Source organism: Hevea brasiliensis, chromosome 3 (assembly GCF_030052815.1).
Source record: "Hevea brasiliensis isolate MT/VB/25A 57/8 chromosome 3, ASM3005281v1, whole genome shotgun sequence".
Taxonomy (NCBI): Eukaryota; Viridiplantae; Streptophyta; class Magnoliopsida; order Malpighiales; family Euphorbiaceae; genus Hevea; species Hevea brasiliensis.
The window spans coordinates 96,984,784-96,995,032 of NC_079495.1; the positions used below are offsets into that span (position 1 = coordinate 96,984,784).

The window sequence follows — 10,249 nt, forward strand, 5'->3', positions numbered from 1 at the left end:
ATCTCCTGATTTTAAGAGATAATCAAGTTTTGCCCATTATCTGAGCTTTAATTAAAATAAATACCCATTAATCTAGGTAATTATTTAACTGTTTCTAGTTTCATATAGATTAATACCTGTTGATTGTTGATTTTCTATCAGTTTGAGCTATGAGTCAAATTATATTAAATAGATAATTTAATTTAATATCTCAATCCATTAATTAATTGGATTCCAAAACTATTAAAATTAAATTATGGTGTGAACAATTGGATTCTAAAAGCTGTAGAGAACAAGTTACAAAGAATATTTGGTAATTAATTAGGGTAAATTAACAAATATATAAGATTCAAGTGTTAATATTCATTAATAAATTATTTTAATTATTTATATTGAGAAATGTATTTAATAATATTAACAATGATATAATTTTGATAATTTCCAAGATATTAAATTTTATAGAATTTATTTATAAAATATTAATATTATATTTTTTGATATTTTTAATAATATTTTATTTTTTTCATATTGACTAAATAATTTTCTAGCTCCACCATTTATATTGACTATACCTCTTATCGGCTAGGACCAATAAAAATTTTAGGATGTATATCATTATTTTTTTTAATTTATTTTTTAATTACGATGAGATAACATTATTGGTTAACATATGCTTATTTTATTAAATTTAATTCTCAATTCGATTAAAGATAAATCATCCGTAACAATAATGATTTAGAGGTGCGCACACTACAATACACCAAATAATTTCATAAAATTATATAAGATTTCATTATAAAATATTCCATAAAATTCAAAAATAAAATCGCATTTATTAATTCAAATAATTAGAATTTAATTTTTTTTATTCTGGAACTTAAATTTATTTGCTATATTTTGATATCGGTAATATATCTAGAGTGTGCTATCCCATATATGTAGGTATTTTAAGATATATATATATATATATATATATATATATATATATATATATATATATATATATATATATATTTTTTTTTTCATTATTTCAAAAATTTTTTAGGGAATGGAGACACAAAAGATTTAAACTCTAACATGTTAAACTACTCGTTGCAGGCACTCAATATCATTGAGCTAGCTACATGATTTAATGACTAGGTATCCTAAACTTTAATTCAAGCTCCAATAACAACTGAAAGGAAACAGGTGGTTTGGGTTTTTGGTATGGGTTTTGCTATATGGAGGTTTTTTTTTTTTTTTTTAAAGTAAAAATTTTATTAATTTAAATGTCAGGAAAAACTTAATATGTGCACTTTCAACTAAACCTAGGCTAGCAGACCCACCTAGTACACCCAACTAAGGAAGCGGTGTGCTAAGTGAAAAAACTTGGATAAGAAAAATACTAAAAAGAGTGCAAGACATCCAAAGGATGAAAATCAGAACAAAAAAAAAAAAAATCTGATAAATAAAAACAACATAACCATCAAAGAGAAATAGATCAAACAACATGATTCAAGCTTAGAAGGATGCAACAAAATCCACTGAGTGACTTAACCTTATTTGGCTAGTGAATCTGCAAGTGGGTTTGGTTCGCGAAGGTTATGGGAGACCAGAACAGGGGATAATAGCTCCATAAATTCAACAATCTCATTAATAACTGAGGAAAGTTTCCATGGGGCAAGGTCAGGAGCCAGGACTCAAGATATAACATTTTTGGAATCTGATTCCAAAAGGATAGAAGCTACAGATTGAAACATCAAGGGTAAGGATACTGAAATTTCTAAAGCTTTCCAAATAGCATATAATTCAGCTGCGTTTGAATCCAAAATTCCAGGTGGATAGGAAAACACACAAAGGAAATTACCTTTGGAGTCACGCAAACACCTCCCACAACACTCTTACTAGGCTTCCCCAATGATGAACCATCAACATTCCATTTTACACTTACGAGTGGAGGAAAGATCCATGAGATGGATGGATGATGCTTGATAGGATTAGTCCATGCCCTAATAGATTATGAAGTGATAAGCAGATCAATAGCTGATAAGGGAAAACCATCATCTGCAGCTTTCATCCAAATAGACAAACGATGAAGGATTAAAGTGCATAGCTCAAATGTGTTAGTGTCTTTGCCATTAAAGATCAAATCATTCCTGGCAAGCTAAATGGACCACATAATTGCATAAAATAGGTTAGTCCAAAACCTTCTTTGAACAGATCCATGAGCCAAAGAACTCCAGTTTTCTAACAAAGAAGATATTAACTTTCGAATGCAAAATGCAATATCCCACCAATTGAAAAACCATGTCCATACCACTCAAGATTTTCTACAACTCAAAAAAATATGAGACACTGTTTCCTCCATAAGAAAGCAGCGGGGACATACATTTTGTGAAAACTGTATGAGATTAATGCGATGTAGCCAATCTTTGATGCATAAGTGCTCACGCCAAGCCAACCATACTAACAATTCGACTTTTGGAGGGGCAAGCCCTTGCCACTTAGCTACAGAGATTGAGGACATCTCAGGTAGAGAGGCATTTAGCAAGCATTTATAAAGTGAGTTAATAGAAAAAGAGCCTCTGGTACATGGCTTCCAAATCAAACGATCACATTTCTCAAAGAATGGCCTGATCCCATTGAGGATAGCCAGTAGATGAGCCAATAAATCCATTTCCCACTGAAACAAACTCCTCCAAGATAAATTCCAATTCGAGACACGATTCTCCCAATACCCAGCATTAGCTATACCCATATCCAAGTTGGTGGACAAATTAAAGAGTCTAGCAAAGGATAATTTAAGTGGTGCCTCTTGAATCCATTTATTATGCCAGAAAAGGATTCTTTGGCCATCACCAAGAACAAATTGCACAAAGTCCATGATAGAGAAGTTGCTATTATTAGTGAGTACTGATCATTGTGTATCACGCCAAATAGCTGAAACATGCCTGTTAAGTATGCAAGGAGGCCAATATCAGTTTCTAATTGGCATTTGGAACAAAGTATGGATCCCAAGTCGAGTTTTGGTTGCTTTAAAGATGCTGCATCCATTTAAAGAGAATAGCTTGATTATGAAGTGTGATATTAGTTATCCTTAGCCCTCCATTTTTCTTTGGCTGAGTCAAAACATGCCAATTGACATGGTGGATTTTCCTCTTGCTATTGCCACCTTCCCAAATGAAACTCTGAAGCAATTTTTCAATGCATAGTGCCACAGTTTTATGGATCTTGAAGATTGAGAGAAAATAGATCAGCAAGTTAGAGAGGCAAGCTTTAATTAAGGTAAGGAGACCTGCCATAGATAAAATTTTGCCTTTCCAAAAGGCTAACCTGCTCTCAATCTTTTTGACGATTAGTAACCAAGAAGATATCCTCTTTAAGTTAGCGCCTAGAAGGGAACCCTAGATATCTTGTTAGAAGGGACCGCGTCTTGGAACAAGCCATGGTAGCTGCAGATTAGAGGAGGGACGCTTCTATATTGATGCCAAATAGGACACTTTTATGAAAATTGACCCTTAATCTTGACACTGAGAAAAAACACCAAGGATCTTGGATATGGTGTTGATGAATTCAACTCTTGGCACTACAAGAAATTTGACAAATTATAACGATTAAAATTGTCACTAAATATTGTATTTTTGTCGTTAAAAGTTTTTTCTAACGAAATGTTTTCGTCACATCGACCGTCATGGTAACCACATAATATAATGTATAACATGACAAATATTATTATCGTCACCAAAAAACACCCTTTGATGACAAAAAAAAAATTGATTGTTATAAAAGTTTATATCTTTAGTGACATATAAATCGTTATAATTTACGTCTGATTTTTGTCATTTTAATATTTATTTCATCACTATAGCTTTCATTTTTTATTACAAATTATTGACTTCGTCACTAAATAAATAACTCTTTTACGACGAAAAAATAAGTTGTCACAAAATCTTAGATCTATAATGATATATATTTCGTCATAATTTACGTCTAATTTTTGTCATTTAATTATTAATTTCATCATTAAAGGTTATATTTTCAATTATGAATTGTTCAATTTGTCACAAAATAATATTCATTTGGTGACGATGGTAAAAGTGTAATAATGTTGTGATATTTTAAATGACACTAAAGGTTCATAATTTGTTTTGGAATTTTGTCACATTAAAATTTATTTCATCATTAAAAACTCTCTTATAATGATGAATTTAGTAACGACTTATATTTGTCACTTAAAAATAGTGACAATTTAGAATTAAATTCTATCACCAAAATATTGTAGTTACCGTTTCAATTATTATAGAATTTTTCACATTACATATTAAGAAAAATAAAATTATTTCAAAATATAATAGCTAAAAATTAGTAAAAGAATATAACAAGAACATGTAGAATAACTACTTTTATTATTGTAATACAAATAAAAAAATAATTAATGGATTAACAAAATATTTTCATCACAAAAAGTAACTTGACAAAGTAATATTAAATAGATTTCGTAAAACTAGCTATAATTCCATTTTCAATAAGCTAAGGTAACACAATAAACCTTCTCATTCCTAATCGGCTTACATCCTTCAATGGATCCAATGTTTGAGAAAACCTCTTGAAGGAGGGGTTTCATAACTAGAGTGTGGATGTTACCCACATACCTACAATAAAAAGTACAAAATGAGAATCCTATCAATAAACAAATTCAAAAGCACAATCAAATAAATAGAAACAACCTATACGAAAAAAAAAATGAATATAGAATTAAAAGGAAAGAATAAGGGTGTGAAAACCACACAGTAAGTGGACAAAAACTTAATTAAAAGTGAATAATAATAATAATAATAATAATAATAATAATAATAATAATCTACATAGAGACTAAATTTTTCATTATTAGTATATTTACAAGTTCACCCAAATAAGGTATCAATGCTACAACAACTAATAAAATAATTAAAGGGAATTCCTTTTCTGATAAAAAAAAAATAATTAAGGGGAAAAGGCTACTACACTTACACAATGCAGCACGCACTTGAATCAAAGCTAGGAGGTAAATTTCCTCTCAAGATAAGCTCTATCTGCAAAAAGAAATACAAAAATTTTTAAAAAAGAACCCTAAAACTTAAAACCCTAGACTCCCATAAAAGCTTAAGAAAAAAAAATTATTATTGTAAATGTAAAATCCTAAACTCCCTTTGGTTGATGCTTGTTATGAGCAAATATTGTACAAGAGGATCTCAATCAAAGTAGAGCTAGGTACAAAGCCACACTATTTAAATTCATCAATTTAACTATTCTATAAATCAGTTATCATCAAAATCACTAGATAAACCTTCATGTCCCAAAAGGCTAACAACCACTTAATAAAGAAGTCACGACTCAAAGCAAAGCCTTTTATAATTATACCTACATTTGTTTCAAAATAATAATAATGGTAATAAACAAATAATTATACCTACATTAACATAAACAAAAGTAGCAAGGACATAAAATTTTTAAGACTCATGAAAAAAGAAAAGGCCAAGGCAAATAAAAAGCAGATTCATTGAAGTATCTATCTCAATGAACAACAACTTTTCCAAGCGATATTAGAGATATCATGCAAGCAATTTCTACTATTGTTCAGTTAAATTTTCCACATAAAATTTTTGTTCTACAACTAATTTTCTAGTTTGAAGTAATGAAACTCAAATAACCCCAAAGCTATTGAGATTTCAAATTAGGCTACTAGTATAAAATTTCCGATTGTTGGGCACCCTTCAAGCATTATAACAAGTGTACCTTTCTGTTTCCTCAAAATTGACATCTTGATGATTCTGCAATCACAAGGAAGATAAAAAGATCTGAAATTTATTTAAAAGATAACAAATAAAAAACATAGATATCCTATAAATCGATTCCCTCATTAACTTCAGAAATGAGCGCAGACCTATATGACTTTGATTTCAACCAAAAACCATGCCATAGAGCCAAAGGAAAGATATTAAAAACCAAATTTCTATACCCAATAATTATGAACAAAATAAATTAATTCAAATTGCACCCGCAATCTATTCAATAAATAAAGGGAGAAGGCATATCTACATGCATGTTTTATCCCAATCATGGCCGAATCAAATGATCATAACTCGCTCTTCTTCGGCGAGAATCGGTTGATCAACGGCCCACCCTGAGTGCAAGTGCGGCTACAAGTACGAAATATTGTTTTCTCTTCTCCTCTCATCCACAATCCCTAGCGTTTTTATCTGAATTATATATTGGAGTTTTAAAGAACATGCGAAACCTCCCACTCTATTTTAAGCAATCATCCTATGCCATATGTGCATCTATCTAAATGAAAACAAAAAAAAAATAATGTTATAAAAACACCAACTTATTAATATTATCAGTAAAATATAGTAACTAATCCAAATTACTTGTAAATATGCAAGCACACACTATTGAAGTTTATGGATTAATTAAAGAAATTTTTTGGATATCATTACAAAAAATATAAAAAAACAATTTAACAAATTATTTTACTATTTTATATTTTTGTAATTACGATATATTAAATTTAATTTTTAATTTTTAATTAATAATATATTAAAATATATTTTTTATTAATAAGTCTAAAATTAATAACTCGTAATGAAAAAATATGTTGCTACAGCGATTATCCGAAAAAAAAAAAAATCAAAATGCACATTAGTACCATCATTTTCCATTCTCCTAAGTAACCCAAATGCCTTCTACATTTTCTGCTTCTGCACATAAATAATGCATTAACACTGACACAGTTATCGCATTAAGTCTACACTTCTGTTTAGAAAAATCATCTAGCACATAGAATTAGGATGGTAATGAACCAGCTATATAGATATTTTAATTTCAACATTTTTTTTCGGGAATTTCAACATTTAATTGATTATTGATAATATTAATTTTAAATATTAACTTTTATAATATTGCTATATTAAAAATTTTGAAATTTTTAGAGATAGATAATAAAATTTAGTCACTAAAATTAAAATTTTCAATAATTTATTAAACATAAAAAATTTTAATATTAAATAGAGACAAATTTTATTTAATTTTATTATTTTGAAAAAAAACAAGGGATGGTGACTTTTATAAATTTTTATATTTTTCGATTATTTTTATTTAATTAATAATAAGTATATAAAAAAAATCACATAGTGAAATGTGCTTCAACTCTATGCTAAATGAATACAGAAATAGAGTTCACATGCAACTATACCGGATTTATATTTTCTCGATAGAATTTAAAAAAAATCTGGATTTCAATTGTAATGCTTATTTATTTAATTACTAAAACTCAGTTTGGGATTGAAATTATAAAATTAGAAAGAATTTTTTTTTCTTAAAAGTATTATTAAAAATTGTTGAAAAAGTATTAGTTATTTTAATTAACATATTTTAGAAATATTTTTTAAAAAATTATTTAAATAATAATTAGTCTTTTTATCCATATGCTGTGCGAATTATTTATTATTTTATGTTAATAACATAATTTAATATTTATTTTTTATATTTTATATTTTCAAAATCAAGCTATAGAGTCCAATTTTAATCCAAACTTACTTGCCATATCTAACTAATTAAAAGGTAAATATGCATTCATTAGAAAATATTTAGTAACAACTACTACAATTCATCACCAAATATAACGTTAAAGTGACATAACATTATTTGTCATAGTAAATTATTATTTTATGACGATTTCTTTTATTAAAAATAAAAGTAAAAAAGACTTTTGTCGTAAAATTACATAAAAATTTTAATATTTGTAATTGAAATTGTATTTATAATGACGAAACATGAATTTGTCTACAAATCATTTTATTTTATGATTAATTTCATCACAAAGTGATAAAAATCTTTCATCTAAAAAAACATGACATCTTTTCAATTCATCATAGACGAAGATATTTAGTGACGAATCTAAGATTTTGTTACAAATAGTCTTAAGTTTACCACATTAAGTATTATTATAAAATAAAAATGTTTTGTCATTGAAAAAATTTACACATAAAAATTGGAGGTGAAAATTGCCTCCAAACTATTTAATGACGATTATTATAAATTGTCATTAAAAGAAAGGTTTTAGGGACAATATGAAATTTGTCACAATATGTTTTTATTTTATTGCAATTTATTTCATAATAAAATAAATTAATTTGTCATAAAAAATTTGGTGCCAAAATTTTAGTGGGAAATCTAATCTCAAATGTATTTTATGACAAATATATATAAATCATCATCAATTGTACATATATGTGACGAACTAATTACGTTTTGATGGCACAATTACATTTTGTCACAAAAAGCTTTTTATCATGACAATTTAACATTTTCGTCATAATATGTAACTTTTTTATGATGAAATTTGAATCATCATAAGATTATTCGTCACAAAATATCAAATTTCTTGTAGTGTGGAGGGCAAAAAAATAATGTGTCATCAGCAAATTGCTAATGGGAGATTATGAGGTTGTCTGTCCCTATTGATACACCTTGGAGGCAGCAAATCTCATAACCTTTTGTACTAGAAGACCTAGTGGTTCGATGGCTATTATGAATAAAAAAAGGAAACAAGGGATCGTGTTGTTTAAGATCATTCACCAATTTAATTTCTTGTGTTGGTGTTCTATTAATGAGAATTGAGACCTTAGCACTCGAGATGTAGGCAATGATCCATGTAATCCACTTACTACTGAAACCCATAAATACCATAGTATTTTCAATGTGATCCCATTGCACCAAGTCAAAAGCTTTCTCAAAGTCGATTTGGAATAGAAAATAATTGCGATTGGACTTTTTATAATCATCCACAACTTCATTTTCCACTAAGAAACTATCCATAATTTGCTTTCCACTAACAAATGCACTCTGGTTTGGGCATATGATGGCACAATAGGTTTTAGTCTATTCGCTAATATTTTCGCTATGAATTTGTAAACTCCATGAATCAAGCTAATGGCGCAAAAATCCTTGCATTTGCAAGCACCTACAATTTTTGATACCAAAATAAGAAATGAGCAGCAAACTACATGAGGTAGCACAGAGGAATAGTAGAAATCACTAATGAGATTATATATATCATCTTGGATAATTGACCATGCCTTTTTATAGAAGAAAAATTTGGCACCATCAGGCCCAGGTGCCATTGAAGAATCACATTGCCATACTGCTGACTTAATTTCTTCAAGTGAAAAGGGAATCTCTAAATTTCTTGCTTCCTCCTAGCTGAGGAAAGAATAGCCTAAGTTTAACCTTACACATCTCAAGAAAGGTGGCTGACAAAACCGATATGTGAAATGCTCAGTGATGACCTCCCTTATTGTATCTTTAGTTATGAAGGACTGCCCATTTTTAGTAATTATACATATTTTGTTTTTGTTTTTCCACCATCTGTTGGAACTTTTAGGTGGAAAAACTTAGTGTTTTCATCACTAAAACAACACAAAGATATATATCCTAGACTTTTGCCTCCATAAGCTCTCATTTCTGGAAGCCCAAACAACTAACTCAGATTTAAGCTGTCGTATTAAATCAATTTCTGAGGTAGTAATGTCTCTTTGTTCACTTATGTTTTCCCATAAGTCCAGAGATTTCTTCAATGCATAAAGTCTAGAGTCAATGTTACCAAAAGTCTCTTTGTTCCAAAGCTTCAATTTATGCTTAAGCAGCTTTAATTTTATAGAGAAAGAGGGACTAGAATTTGAAATTTCAACCCAAAGATTCTTTAACATTTCAAGAAACCCAGGCCAAGACTGTCATGCTGTTAGTAGTATGCCCTAGAGCATATCATTTAGTATGTATCTTGTACATATTTTATTAATAAAAGGCATTTTCACTTTTCCGTTTACATAATATATTTATGTGTAATAGAAAAGGTCCATTGATATTTTGTTAGAAATTCTATTCTTAAGTTGTTAAGAATATGAGTGACAGTATTTCTAGTACAAAGTATCATAAATAGGTTCACAATCGAGGATACTTCACAATAAGGACATGACTTATCCAGAAATATTCTAATCATGTTTGTTCCCAAGTTATTTATATGAGATGTAAATAAGATGGAATGATGAGTCTCATGCCATATAATAAACATGATAGGCACTTATGCATGATAAGTAGGCCGAACCAGTGACATTTATGACAAGCACATGGAGTTTACTCTTGTCAATATATTGTCATAAATCATATTAGTACATATAATCTTTAGACCTGAGATAGCACAGTTATCTTATATATAGATAGTTTGAGTTTGATACTGCTTTCATACTTGTAC

At 28.7% G+C, this 10,249-nt stretch overlaps 1 long non-coding RNA gene across 1 annotated transcript; it reads right to left on the reverse strand.

The window, feature by feature from the left end:
- Window positions 1-4,885: 4,885 nt before the first annotated feature.
- On the reverse strand, window positions 4,886-6,169 carry LOC131178534 (uncharacterized). The gene is made up of 3 exons (XR_009147449.1): window positions 6,037-6,169; window positions 5,734-5,795; window positions 4,886-5,030 (listed from the first exon to the last, which is right to left on the reverse strand). It is a non-coding gene; the product is annotated as an uncharacterized LOC131178534 (long non-coding RNA).
- Between the last annotated feature and the right edge of the window lie 4,080 nt (window positions 6,170-10,249).